This window comes from Pteropus medius, unplaced genomic scaffold, assembly GCF_902729225.1.
Source record: "Pteropus medius unplaced genomic scaffold, Ma_sr-lr_union100, whole genome shotgun sequence".
NCBI lineage: Eukaryota > Metazoa > Chordata > Mammalia > Chiroptera > Pteropodidae > Pteropus > Pteropus medius.
The window spans coordinates 2,520,891-2,535,640 of record NW_024354886.1 but is presented as its reverse complement, the minus strand read 5'-3'; the positions used below and the strand labels follow the sequence as shown (position 1 = coordinate 2,535,640).

The 14,750-nt window shown below is 35.7% G+C and overlaps 1 protein-coding gene and 1 pseudogene across 2 annotated transcripts in view; one reads left to right on the top strand and one right to left on the bottom strand.

The window, feature by feature from the left end:
• The window catches only part of ZFAND3 (zinc finger AN1-type containing 3), a 319,318-nt gene that overhangs the window by 12,968 nt on the left and 291,600 nt on the right, over positions 1-14,750 (top strand). The window lies entirely within an intron of this gene.
• Positions 1,616-1,734, bottom strand: LOC120597768 (uncharacterized; annotated as a pseudogene).

The following is a 14,750-nucleotide window of genomic DNA, read 5'->3' as shown; positions in this document are numbered from 1 at the left end:
TATACTAGATTTAATTTACCAGGTTATCTAGTTACTTCTCGATGGGTATTGTTGTTATTCTACAAAAATGGTGTTAGGCTTGTTGAATTTTAGGGCTGTGCACTATCTAAATGTGGAAATGCCTTAGGTATCCAGAGTTTAGGGGAGAGAGTGGGAGCCAGGGCTACACTATTTAGGGTGAAATGAGTACATAAAGGGGTGAACAGAGATAGAAATCAGGTGAGTGTGGAGTCACTGAAACGAAGTTCAGTTAGGAAGTGACAATAGGGTCCTGCTGCAAAGATGATGTTTAGAACTTCTCTGCTTAAAAATGTTATAAGAATTTAATGCTTTTAGTCACATTGTGCATCTAGGCAATGTTCTGGCCCAAAATGATGCCAAGATACCTTTTGTGGAAAATTGCCCTAATTACGTTCCATGCGTACCAGAAATAAACAGCTTCTATTAATAATCCAATAATCATGAATTAAGACTGTTTATAAGTTTGGTTTCTATTAATTCTCTTTCAGTAATAAATTAAAGTTGTTATGTTAGATTTTTGAAAAACAATTTGAACTTCTAACGTTTTAGATTTTGAAGTGGTACTTTTTCCTTATAGTCTCTAGGCTCTTGTGAACACAATTGCACTCACCTCATCGGTCTTGATATTTTATTTAATTTTGTAGATTTTATTCTCTCACAGCTTTTGTTTTTCTAGGAAGAAGTCCCTTTTATTAGTCCCTTTTGTTTAGTCTGTACTTTCATCCCTGTAGATATTCAAATGTCTTCTGAAGTCTTTCCAATTGTGTTACGTCTTTTACAAGTGTATCTATGTTGTTGAAAAGACGCTAAATATTCTTCCTCCTCTTATTTGAGGGGTGTAGGTTGGGATGGGGTAGAAGGGAAATGGTCATGTGAGAGGTAATTAAATTTGTTTCTTAAAAATAAAGCTCAGAATATATTTAGGAAAAATTAGATGAAGTATAAAGATGAGAAGGCAAACTTCTTGGCTGATAGGGATTTATATTTTATTTATGATATGGGTTGTATGTGTCAGTATAAGAAGAAAGAACATATTAGTTCACACATAGTATGATGAGAGTTAAGGTCAAATTGTATTTTTCAGATATTATGAAAATATTATTTTGCCTTGTGTTGTTTTCTAGAAAGTCTTCACTTTGTTTAGCTATATGACTGCTGTTAGTGATGTGTTGGGTATCTTCTTATGTGCCTATTGGCTGTTTGTGTATCTTTGCAGAAATAGCCGTTCAGATCCTTTGCCCATTTTTTTTAAGTGGGTTGTATCTTTTTATTGTTGAATCGTAAAAGTTCTTTATATGTGTATGTTCAGGATACTAGTCCCTTATTAGATACACGATTCACAGATATTTTCTCCCATTCTCTAGGCTGTTTTTCACATTTTTTGGGGACAGTGTCCTTTGAAGCACAAAAGTTTTAAATTTTGTCCAAGTCGAATTTATCTTTTTTTTTTTTTTGCTTGCTTGTACTTTTGATGTCATAGCTAAGAAAATGTGGCCTAATCCACAATTATAAAAATTTGTAACTATTTTTCTCTAATTGTCTTATAGTTTTAGTTCTCTTACATTTATTTATTTTTATTTTTATTTATTTTTTATGCCTACAGCACCTGGTCTTTCTAGGTGGTCTCCCATCCAAGCACTAACCAGGTCTGACCCTGCTTAGCTTCCGAGATTAGACGGGATTGGGCTTGTTCAGGGTAGCAAGGCCGTAGACTCTTCTCTTACATTTAAATCTTTGCTCTGTTTTCAGTTAATTTTTCTGTATGGTGTGAGATAGGGTTCCAACTTCATTCTTTTCCATGTGGATATATAGCTGTCCCTACACCATTTGTTGAAAAACCTATGCTTTCCCAAGTGACTTTTCTTGGTACCCTTGTTGAAAATCAGTTAACCATAAATGTAAGAGTATATTTCTGGATTCTCAATTTTATTTCATTGATCTATAATGCCTATCTTGATGCCACTGTCTTAAGTACTTACTTTGTAATAAATTTTGAAATCAGAAAGCGTGAGCCCTGCAATATTCTTTTTTTATCAAGATTGTTTTGGCCATTTGGGGTCCTTTGCATTTCCATATGCATTGTAGGATCAGGTTATCAATTTCTGCAAAGAAGCTAGGTAGGAATTTGATAAGGGATTGTATTGCATCTGTAATTTAATTGGGAAATGTTGCCATGTTAACAATACTTATTTTTCCTGTTCTTAAACACTGGGATATCTTTCCATTTATGTGTCTTCAGTTTCTTTCAGAAACTTTCCAGTGTATGTTTTGTGCTTTGATACTGTTGTAAGTGGAATTGTTTCGTTATTTCATTTCCAGATTGGACATTGATAGTGTACAGAAATACACTTGATTTTTGTATATTGGTCTTGTATCCTGCTGAACTTATTAGCTCCAATAGTTTTTTAAGCGAATTCCTTAGGATTTTTTTTTCTACATACAAGATTATGTCATTTGCAAATAGGGGTAGTTTTACTTCTACCTTTCTAATTTGGTTGCCTTTTATTTTTCTCTTTCTTAAATGCTCTGGTTTGAACCTCAGTTCAAGATTGAATAGAAATGATGAGAGCAGACATCCTTGTCTTGTTCTTGATCTTGGGAGAGCTTTCAGTCTTTCACCATTAAATAATGAAGAGGCTCCAGATGAGCCTTAATTTTTTGAGTAATAGCTTAATGGAAAGAGATTATATCTCTAATCTGTTTTTCCCTCAACAGTCTGTCTTAAAAAATTTCATGATAAAATTTTCATTTATCATGAAAAACAGAAAAATTGAAAGACATATACAAATTGTACACCCATTTCTCCACCACTAGATTCTGTAATATTTTGCTTTACTTTCTGTCTTGATATTTATCTATTAATCCATCTTTTTTTTTTTAATTTTCCAAATAAATTGTCGACAGCATGCATATTATTAACTAGTTTAACTTTTTTTTTTAAATTTTGGAGTACAGTTTACATACAGTGAAAAAGACATCTTAAAAATACTGTTTGAAGAGTTTTGACAAATGTGTATATCTGTGTACATCTGTCATATCCCAAACCTCTTTCAAGATATATACTGTACCACATTATGTTATTCAAACTTCAGAAAGTTCCCTCATGTCTCTTCCCAGTCAGTCTGCTCTCCCCCACCTTCCCCCTGTTTCCCTCCCCAGGCAATCACTGTTCTAATTTCTTTCTCTCTATAGATTAGTTTTGCCTATTTTGAAAGTCATGTAAATGGAATCATATGGTATGTATGCTCTTAGGTTAAGGCTCCTTTGACTCTGTGTAATGTTTTTGATATTCGTCAGTGTTGTGTATATCAGTTTGTTCATTTTTATTATTGCATATTATTAAATAGTATCCGTTGTGTGATTATACCACCATTTTGTCTATTCTGTTTATAGACATGCTAATTTGCTTCTTAAATAATAATACAAAAATCACTTATCAGCAAACCTGACATCAGGAAATGAACTAGGATAGATTGTAATTTTCTTAGATAACTTTATATTCCAGCCTCGCTTTTTCTAGTTGCCTCAATTTGATTTTAGATATGGTTTGGGAGATCCTGGCCCCATGACCACCCCATTTCCAAACCTTCTCATCCATTATGTATTGATATTTACTAGGGAATGATTTTTAAAATTTTAATATCTTTAGCTCACTGTGACTTTTTTTTTTAAAAGGAATGTTTTTTTAAACAAAAGTGTGCCTGTCCTCATGTGCGGTCCAATTTTGTAAAATCCTGCCTGTTCCCCTGAAGCTGAAGGCAGTATTGAAGCTAATTAGGAGAGTTTTGTTTGGGGAACTATGTGGTCCACTGTATTCCTGTTCACAGACCAGATTTTGCCTAATGACTTGACGTTTGAGCCTATTTTTGCAGTTACTCAGCATTTTCCTCATTAAATAAACCTTTAATACACCCAACAATCATTCATCAATGAGACCTCTTTTCCTTTTCATTTCTGGATCAGACTTATATTTACCAAATCTCTGACAATTTTTCTATCATCAGTGGATTCTTGTAGTTTCTTACCTTATAAAAAATGATTAGAACATATCTCAAAAGTTAATGGATGTATAACTAATGCTGCATACAATACGATCATTTCTTAACTTTTTCTCTACAGTCGGCCCTCTGTGCATCTGCAGATTCAACCAACTGCGGATCCGATGGAAAATATTTGGAAAAAATATTACTTTGTCGCTGATGTGCACTCCGTAGTTAGGCCTAGAATGGTTGCTTGTGTACTGAATGTGTACAGACTTTTTCTTGATATTCTCTAAACAATACAGTGTAACAACTGTTTACATGGCATTTATATTAGGTATTATAAGTAATCTAGAAGTGATTTAAAGTATAGGAGAGGATGTGTGTAGGTTATATGCAAATATTACACTATTTTATATAAGGGTCTTGAGCATCTGAGGGTAATTTGCAGATATAGAGAAGCAACTATATTGTGTTGCTTTAAAAATAACACAACATGATTCCCTCTTCTCCATCTGCTCAAGTTGCCGTGTATTAGTAATGTATTGAGCATGGGTGAGCCTTTGGTCATTTTTTACTAATCTGTTTTTTGTGTTATGTCTAAATTTACTAAGTTTTACTTATATTTTTCTATGTCTAGTTTTTATAGAACTCTTGCTGATTTAGCAATTTATTTTGTATCAATTTGGGTATCTATTTTTCTTTGAGGGATAGAACTAAATTGGAGTATTTGGGTTTAGTAAAGGGAAAAACTTGAATCTGAGATCATAGGACTTTTAATAAATGTTTTGGAAGAAATATTGGTAGTTGGAACTTGTTGAACCTTTGTTTCTATCCTTTTTGGGAATTTGATAAACTGAGGGTTGATAAGGGCTCTTGGGTGTGCTTATAGATAATAGTGAGTTGTCAACACTTAATGATACATGGGAGAACAGCCTGATGAAAACTCTGTGATAATTTCAAAACTTTGTAGCTTTCCTTGTGATTTCCTTTCCACTTCGGTACTTTACTTGACGTTTTAATTAGAAGCAGAATGAAATGTTCTGAATTTCATCTTTTCCTTATCTGTTTCCTGTTGGAATATCTTAGGAGCAAGGAATTGGTCTAAAGAGAATAGACCAGAGATGTGGATAATTTATGAAAACTTAAAGGTATTCAGAGGAAGAATGATTTTCTTTCTTTTCTGCTCAGCACTTTCTGATTTGATTTGCTGTCACTCCCTTTCATATACATCTAACCCTCTTGCCAGTTTTCTTGGGTTTGGGAGTGTGGTAGAGGCCTTGAGAGGTGAACACCATGGAAAATGGCTTGCAATAAGGCCTAGCACAGAGCTTCTGGAGGCATGGGGGGTTCTCAAACTATTTTCCCATTACCTAGTATCCTTCAGAGCTTGAAAGAAGGAAGTCAGATCAATTTCACAGTCTTTTTTCCCCTTGCTATGCTAACTGGGAGTGCCACGCTGTGCAGGAGCATGTAGCTGGTGGGATGAAAGATGCAAATTAGAGCATAGGCTCTACTCATTGCTAAAAATAGGTATCCGTTTGGGGGGTGAGACCATCTTTTATTCTATGAAAGCATAGCTAAGAAAAGCATTTGCTATCATTCTTAATGTACCAAAAAAGCATTTAAAAGTTGGTTAGGGCTACAGTGGTTTGTTTTTTTTCCAAAGCAAATATCTTAAATCTTTTAAAAAAGTATTCCATGCTTATTTGAAGTGATTCATAACTGAGTAAAGCATAAAATTGTCTGATACTTCTCTCCTTCCCAAATACAACTTTCCAGAGATGACCACTTCTTGGTATCTAACTTTTCAGACAAGAGGGTTTTCCTTGGCGTAAAGAATAAATGCATCACTTTGGTATATGCCTTTGGTATATAACCTTTCCTTATGGAACTTTACTGACATTATTTTTTGGCAGTTTGAATTTCTTAGGAGGAGTTAGGACACTTTAGTCTGCTTTTTTATGCTCTGAGAGTTGATAGCATATTCTGTTAAAAACCTATCTCTCAAAGTTATAACTCCTGAGTTTTTATTTCCTTTTATAAGTGAAAACAGCCTTTTTGCTGTTGGTTTGGTGAAAGGCCTGAAAGCTGGAGCTGTGATCTGATGGCTTTTCTCGTTGTCTGTCTCTTAACAAACCACTCCAAAACTTAGGATCTTAAAAAACAATTTATTATCATTTCTCACAATGGACAGGCTCAGTTGGAAACTGGCATAGCATCACTTCTGCCATATTCTGCTGGTTAAAGCAGTTACAGAGCCTGCCCAGATTCAAGAGCTGGAGAATTGGACTCCATCTCTCAATGAGAGCATTAGCAAAGAGTTTAGGGCCATCCTTAGTCACTGGTGGAGTGACTGGTGCAGTGGCATTCTTGGGAGGGAGAGGTAACAGTTATAGAACACCCTTCTTATTGCTTGTTATATATTTTTCAGAAATTTTCTTCTAGGTTAAAATTTACTATGCTTAAGCACAGCTCTAGGGTAAACTTGTTTTGTTGTGGTTGATAATGGAGTAAACATGAATAAAATTTGGTTATGGAAAAGGTTTTTAGTAATATAGGTAAGAAAATAAACTCTAGAAGAATGCCAGATTTCCTAGTCCCTTTTCCTCCCAAGGAAGCATACAGTTTATTCTTTTAAGAACTTGTTATGTTGCTTTTCTTACTGAGAACTTTGATAACTTGAAGAATTTAAGAAAATGGTTTCTGAAGCAGGTTGATATATATCATCAAGAGAGCTCTGTATGTCATTCTCCACTCCCTCAGAGACTTGCTAAGCCAGATTCGTCCCCTCCCTCTAACTCAGCCCCCTCTAAACATATCCTCTTAGATAATGTTTGTAAAGTGTTTTGGGAAATGATGATGAAGTAGGTTGAAACCAGCATGGATCATACTTTTCCCTATTCTTTATCTTAAAATGAGCTCTTCACTTCAAGATGCTTACCTTTGAGAGGTTTAAAGGCTAATGGTGAGGTTTTTCTTTTCCTGGTAAGATTTTAAAAATGAAACTCTCCTTTTGGAATTTGTTGTAGAACTTGAACTGCTCTGTATTCTTGGGTATGTATAGTGTTCTTTCACCTCTGTACCTATGCTCTTGGAATTCCCTCTGTTACAGTATGTCTCCCATCACATACCCAGGCCCTTATTAAACACTTGTAAACCTTTTTCTGATTCCACAGTACATTCACATTGGTTTTTACTTGTTTCTCTTACAGCAGGGATCTCCAAACCCCGGATCGCAGACTGGTACTGGTCCATGGCCTGTTAGGAACTGGCTGCACAGCAGGAGGGGAGTGGTGGGCCAGCAAGCGAAGTTTCATCTGTATTTGCAGCCACTCCCCCAGTGCTAGCATCATTGCCTTAGCTCCACCTCAGATAATCAGGCATTAGATTCTCATAGGAGCAGCAATTCCTAGTGCCAAAAAGGTTGGAGAACGTTGGCTTATAGCACTGACTTAAATGTACATGTCCAAGTTCATTGTAAGCTGTTTGAGTGCTGAGACCATCTCAGTCATCTTTATTTCCTCCGTGGTACCTCACAGTATGCTTTACTTAAATGTGTTGAATGGAATATATTCTTAAGTGCACAATATTCCACTGATCCCGAAACTAGCAGAAACTAGTGAGTGTTATAAAAAAGAAAATAATAATAGGAAGAAAGTCATTGAGCATCTAATAATGGCAAATGATATTTCTATAGCTCTACACGGTATACAGACTCTTTTGCCTAAGTTTATATACTTTTGACTACTCTTGGAGGCTTGAGTAGAATTAGGAACTTAACTCCAGCTCACTCATCTAGAAAGAAGTGAAGCTGGAACTCAATTCTAGTATGGATTTGAGACAATCATGTAATTTATACTTGTGATTTTTTATTCAGGTAGATTCTGCTTTAAGAAGAAATAGACTATATGAAGATAAAAAATAAAAAAATAGATTGAAAGACCATAATTGAATTCTTGGCTTTACTAAAAGAATTTCTTATTTCTGGTGATATATTAACCAAAGAGTTAATTTGCAATAGTTTGATTTATATCATCCATTGGCAATATATTGAATGTGAAAGTTCTTTTTTATATTTTTTATATTTTGAGACTTAAAAAATACTTTTAACTTATGTAAAGTTATTTGCTCAAGATAACAAGTGCTAATAAAATCTCATCAGTTAAGTTCATACTAGACAGAATCCTCTATTAGGCAATCAGCACTGTAGACACAGAAAACGATTTGAGTGACTATTTTCTCAGTTCTCTGTATGATGGTACATAATTAATACCATACGAGATGCACAGGAGAGAATTTAATCGGTTACGTACAAAGGATGCCTTAGGAAATAGGTTGGCCAACTACTTCTCAGAGCCAAATCTAGAGAAAGAACTAAAACATTTTTTTTTATTTTGTAAGAATGGTTTTGCTTTAAAATCATTGAAGAAAAGTATTTCTGTGAAAATTATATGAAATTCAAATTTCAGTGTCCATAAATAGTTACACTGGAACACAGTCACGCTCATTCATTTGCTTAACTATTGACAGCTGTTTTCGAGCTCCTGCAGTAGAATTGAGTAGTTGTGACAGAGACCATGTGTTCTGAAAAGCCTTAAATATTTGCAGAAAAAGTTTGCCAGCTTCTGCCTTAGGACATTAGTGCTTAATTTTCTGTGGAACCACAATAGAGAAAGGCTAAGATTACCAGTGAAGACACCTGTTGGATGCAGCATTCTTTGTATTTAAGGGGTGTGTGTGCATGTATATATGTGTGTATCACAACTGTTTTGAGAATTTGCTCCTTTCCTTTGCTCTGGAATGAGGTTCTTTGTCACTTGACTTTGACACTTGAAGCCTAGATTGGGCATCCAGGTTTTATTTTGAGAAAAGGAATATTCTAACGTGCTGAGTTTGACTAATTCATTGTATTTGACACTTTGAAAAGCACTTTTTTTAATGGCTTACATTGAGATTTGCTTTTGAGGAGCTACTAATTGGCAGTTCTAAACTGGACAGATTGAGGCCAGGTAAAGCCTGTAGGTGCCTGTCAGGCAGCTGTAAAGTTAAAAATCACCTGCTGTCAACACTAGAGAATTTTATTATCATTTTCATTTTTGAATAAGTGAAGAATTAGTAGATTCCTGGAGCTACAACACTCAATGGGGAAAAATGGGTAGTTTGCCTCTGTGGAATATTCGTTTGTCTCTGTAGCCTCATCATAAATTAATCTCAGCTAACCTCTTTCTGGCTTTAGTTAAAAATCATATCTCTGGCAAGATTTTAATTAGCAAATGCAGAAATAGAACTGCTTGAGTTGTCATAACTTAAACTAGCCACAGAACTTTTAAACTGGAGACTGAGCTGTCTAACTTAGAAAGTGACTGAGTCTATCAGTGAAGACTTGGTTGGAAAAATGGGAGGGATATGTTTGCTGCCTTAATGCTGGTAGTTTTGTTTTATATGAAGCTGAAGACAGCTAGGTAGGGATAAGAGAACTGTTGAGAAGAAAGCTGTCGACTTCTTCCTGTAAACTTCTATTTCGTATGGAACTTTTATAACTTTGATCTAGTTTTGACAAGTGAAGTTCTTCAATATCATGTTTTTCTGTAGAAGGAGATTATTAAATAAAAAATCTTCTCCAAGGTTTGACAGAAATCTTAGGTATATTAGCCAATAGTGTTGTATTATTCAGGTAATTAAAATAAACTGCCTTGCAGGTTGAGATGAATTAGCTCAGATTCTGTATTCTTACTGTTCTTCAGCAGTAGTAGCAGGTGGCCAGAAAATTAGAATGAAGATGGAGGATGGAAGAGAAGTAGGAAAGGGCTAGGGAGTACAGGTGCACTGCATCCTAGAGCTGGAGCTCTCCTTTTGATTTGTGCTATTTTTGCCTTACATCTCCACCCCTTCTTTGGGAGAGGGGGAGGTAAGTAATTTATGGACACCGGTCTTCCCCAAATGACTTGCTTTTTTTAATAGTTTGTGTCTACCATTAGTATTTTGATTTGTTTTAAAACTTTATCATTTTTAAGATAAAATAGAGTCGTGATAATAGCAAGAAAATGTCCTGAGGGATAGCTGATGGGTTAAAACTTGATTCAGTCAAATGCCTTTTTGGAGGTATTATGATGGTCTTGAGGAAGAATGATTGAGGCTTTGTGGGTTCTGCCTTACTTTCCCATAGTCTCATCTAGGTGTGGACTGTATCTGTCATGTCCCTTCCTCTCTGGTCCCTTCTGCTGCCCCTTAGGCTTGCTGTAGATATCTGTAAGATGGCTATGTTGTATCTAATCGAGTTGAGCAATGGATTATTAGAAAGAACATTGCATTCACTCTGGGCACAGCCCAAGTAGTCTTACTACTTCAATAGGGGGTTGCTGCTGGCCCTTAAATATCTTATCTAAAAAGAAAGATAGACAAGAATAAACATAGGTGATCGAAACATAACCAGTGATAGTCGTACATGTGGTAACAGAAATAAGATAATTTTCTTTCCGTCGAAGGTTTTTGTAGCCAGTCAGGAGAGGGCTTTTGGAAGAGGTGAGGTTTTCTCTCTGAGGAAGGACAGACTGACATTAGTCTAAAAATGTGGAATAATGTCTCTCTTAAAAAAAAAGAGGCCATGGTAAGTAGTTTAAGTATAATTTATTGAGACCATTGGGTCTCATTTTAGGAAACCACTGAAGGACTATAATATTGTTAATACAGTGTTTGAGAAAGAATCTTTCTATACATATGGGGAATTGAAGTTAAGGAATTTGACAAAAGAGGCAAGCCCCCAAACCCCAAGTTCTTATTTGTTTTTGTTCTTATGCCTTTTGAGGAGTAAGTTTTTGCTGTCAGTAGTTAGATTATGAACAAGGGATAAGGGAAGAAGGTAGAATTCTGCTTCTAAGAGCTTCTGAGAATTTAGTCTGACTGCTTATTTTTTATGGTTCTCTCCCTGTTCAGTCTGCTTCGGTAGAATTGAGAGGCATAAATTATTTTCATGGTGGAAATAATTTATACCTTAAGATTCTATCACGGAATATTAAGATATGAATTATATACAGATCAGGTAAATCATTAGATACATAGACTTTTATCACCCCATATTGATGCAGAGGTCAAAGTCTTTATTAACTTCCTAGATGCTCAAGAAAGCATGACAGTTTTCTGCTTTTGCCTGAGTCTTGTACAGGGTCAAATTACAGTTCCTTATAGTTGTAAATCCTTGACCCTGTTGTTAAATTCTCAGTTTTGCTCCTTGAAATTCCTTCACTTTTTCTTTTGGACAGGATGTGTTTCTTAGCTCTTTCTTCTCAAAACACTGTCCTAGCTCTCTAAGGCTCCATGGCTTAGTTCCACATTCTGGCCATCTTGTGTATGCCCCATCCCTACTCCCATCCACATTACCTAATTAAGATTACTTTTATTACAAGGAACAATTCCATTAAAACTAGTAAGGGGGAAGTTTATTTTAAGGCTCTTCACTCATTCATTCAACAAACAAGTCAGGCACTATTCTAGGTATTCAAGGATACAGGGAGATCTCACATTAATCCAAGAGCAAGATCCATGATATGCCTAATAAACTTGGAGGACCTTGATAATAGGCAAGTGTTTATCTATTAGTGTCTCAAACTTTAGGGTGCATCATAACCACTTGGAAGGCTTGTTGAAACGCAGATTGCTGGGCTGAATTCCTAGAATGAGGGCAAATAATTTGCATTTCTAACAAGTTCCCCAGTGGTGTGGATGTTGATGCTGTCCTCTGGGGACCACACTTTGAGAATCTTAGTGATTATCTAATTGATTCACCTCTGACTACATATAGATGTTTACTAATTACCTTCTGCCACCAGGAATGTCTGATGTTCATCCCTCATCTCAACAGGAAGTTTTCTGGGGGACAGTTAACTCCTGTCCCCCAGAAAGGGTATGACAGTAGATATAGGCCACAAAACATGCCTAGTGAAACATATAACCAATTGTGGCAGGTCGTGTGATACATACATCTATTTTTTTTTTTTTATTTTGTTAGTTTCCTCCTTTTTTCCTGCCCATTCTTTCTTACTCTTTGCGAAACTCCTAAATTTCTTTATAAAGTCTGGTTCTTTTGGGAGGGAGGAGCCATGATATTCTAACTTCCTACAACTCTTTTCTCTGCAGAAGTTTAATACAAAGAGGAACACATTTACCTCAGGTTTTCCCCCTTTATCCAGAGTGGTCAGACCTTCATAACCAGGAAAATTGTTTTCTGGGTGGGAGAATGGTTTTTTTTTTTTGTTTGTTTGTTTTTTTAAAACCTTGGGGGAAAACGGAGGCTGTGAGACTATTGAAGGAGTATAGATTTGAAGTAGGACTGGAGTAGTAGGGAATAGAGTAGACAGAGTAAAAGAAACACATTAATTTCCTTAGTTTGATTTTCCTATAAGAGATGCTGTAAAGACTGAAGGCAGAGGTGAACCAAAAATAAAAATAAAATGATGAAATAAAAAAACCAGGATGTTAGAACAGAAATGACCAAGAAGAAGCCATTGGTGGCTTTAGTGTGAATTATTTAGGGTGGCGATTGGAAAGATTTGTGATAGGGAAATAAAGATGTACCCAGTGAATATTGTATTAGTGTTCATTTTTACATGAATTAAAAAAAAAAAAGGAGTATTTATTCTTTATAGTAGAGTAGGTTTTTCTAAAGTATTTTTACTGTTTAATCTTCACAAACAAATTGGGCGTTATGTTTCCCCATTTCACTGAGGGTGAAATTTAATAGATACTTGTTTAAGTAAAGCCTAGATTACTGAGGTTTTGAGGGTAGGCCTTAAAACCTAAATCTAGCTCTTTATCTTTTCCTTGCAAGTGAAGTTCTCTTACTGTTTTCCCAGTCTTAACTACACCTACCTAGCCAGAAGCCATTGTCATCTTTGACTCTTTATACCGCCTCCTTTTCCCACCCATCATTCACCACATTGGTCTTCTAGATATATCTTATTGTCTCTCTCTCCTTTCCATCCCTGCCACTCTAGTTCAGGCAGCCTCTTCCTCCTGCTTGGCCTGTTACTTCTAAATGATAAAAGTTGTGAGAAGTTGACTGGCTGGTGCTATACTAGATCTAGAATGTCTATTTTGACGTGGCCTGAGTATTTCACATCATTATAAATGATCAGAAATGCTCCAGGTTGGAGTTAAGGGGTTCAGTGTGAGTTGCTTTGTTCATACCTAAATGTGATCAGTTAACACTGGTAGGATGGATGGGAGAAGAGGACTGGATAAGGTTTGCATCATGGGAGACCAGACTTGGATTGGGTTCCATGATAGGGGGGGTACAAACTAGAGGGTAGTCAAAAGATACCAAGGCAAGCTGCCTATTTAAAAATTTTGCCAGGGGCTATTCCTGAGCTTCAAAAAAGGCGCTGGTCTTTTTAAACTTCTTTTTTCTTGATGTTGTTTGGCTTGCCCCTGGATTTTAAAACCTAGGTCAAAAACTCTTACTACTAGAATTCGTTATATGATGGTTACATAATCTTTTTGACTTAATCTAGGAACTTTAACTGTGCTTACAACATTGTTTTTTAAGGGAAAATGAGTTTTGAGTTCCAAACAGATTATACTCTAAAAAGGAACTGCTGGTATATAAAATTTACTTATATAATATGGTTTAGTAAATGTGTTTTGTTTCCAAGCCTTTGCTCATGAACAATGTGTAATAGGTATATGAAATAGGAAAAAAAAAAACCCCAAAACTCAAAGTATCTAAACTATTTTATTAGATGCTTGAATAAATAGGTACATTGCATAAGGATTCCTCACTGCCAAAATAAATTGTGTGGAAAACTTTAATCCCTTTTCCTTTATTTGTCTTCCCCTCAACTCCCCTCCCATCTAGTAGCTCTCAAAATATTCTCTGTATCTGTGAGTTTATTTCCACTTTTGCTGTTGTTTATTTTGTGCTTTAAATTCCACATGTATAGGAAATCATGTGATATTTGTCTTTCTCTATCTGACCCATTTCATTCAGCACAATACCCTTTAGGTCCATCAAGGCAATATCTTTCCATCCCCTTCCTTTTAGTCTGTGTGTGTCTTTTAATCTGAAGTGAGTCTCTTGTAGGCAGCATACGTAGGGGTTTTGTTTTCTTATCCATTCAGCCACTCTATCTTTTAGTTGGAGCACTTAATTCTCCATTTGAGGTACTTGTTGATAGGAATGTAGTTACTACCATTCTTTATTCCTGTTTTTGATACATGTTTTTTCTTCTTAAAGAAGTCCTTCTGACATTTCCTGTAATACTGGCTTGGTATTGATAAATTCCTTTAGCTTATTTTTGTCTGGGAAGCTCTATATCTGTTCTTGAGGTCTAAATGATAGCTTTGCTGGATAAAATATTCTTGGCTGTAGATCCTGGGTTTTCATCCCTTTGAATATTCTGTGCCAAGCTCTTCTGTCCTGCATAGTTTCTTTTAAGAAATCAGCTGCCAGTCTTATGGTGCTCTCTTGTAGGTAACTATCTGCTTTTCTCTTCTGCTGTTAAGATTCTCTCTTTGTATTTAACCTTTGGTATTTTAATTATGATGTGTCTTGGTGTAGGCCTCTTAGGGTTCCTCTTTCTTGGGACTCTCTGAGCTTCCTGGGGTTGTATGTCTATTTCCTTTACTAGGTGAGAGAAATTTTCCATCATTATTTCTTCAAATAGCTCTTCAACTTCTTGTTTTCCTCAGGTACCCCTATGACACGGCTATTTTTACATTATATTTGTGTCCCATAGGCTTCTTAAATTATTG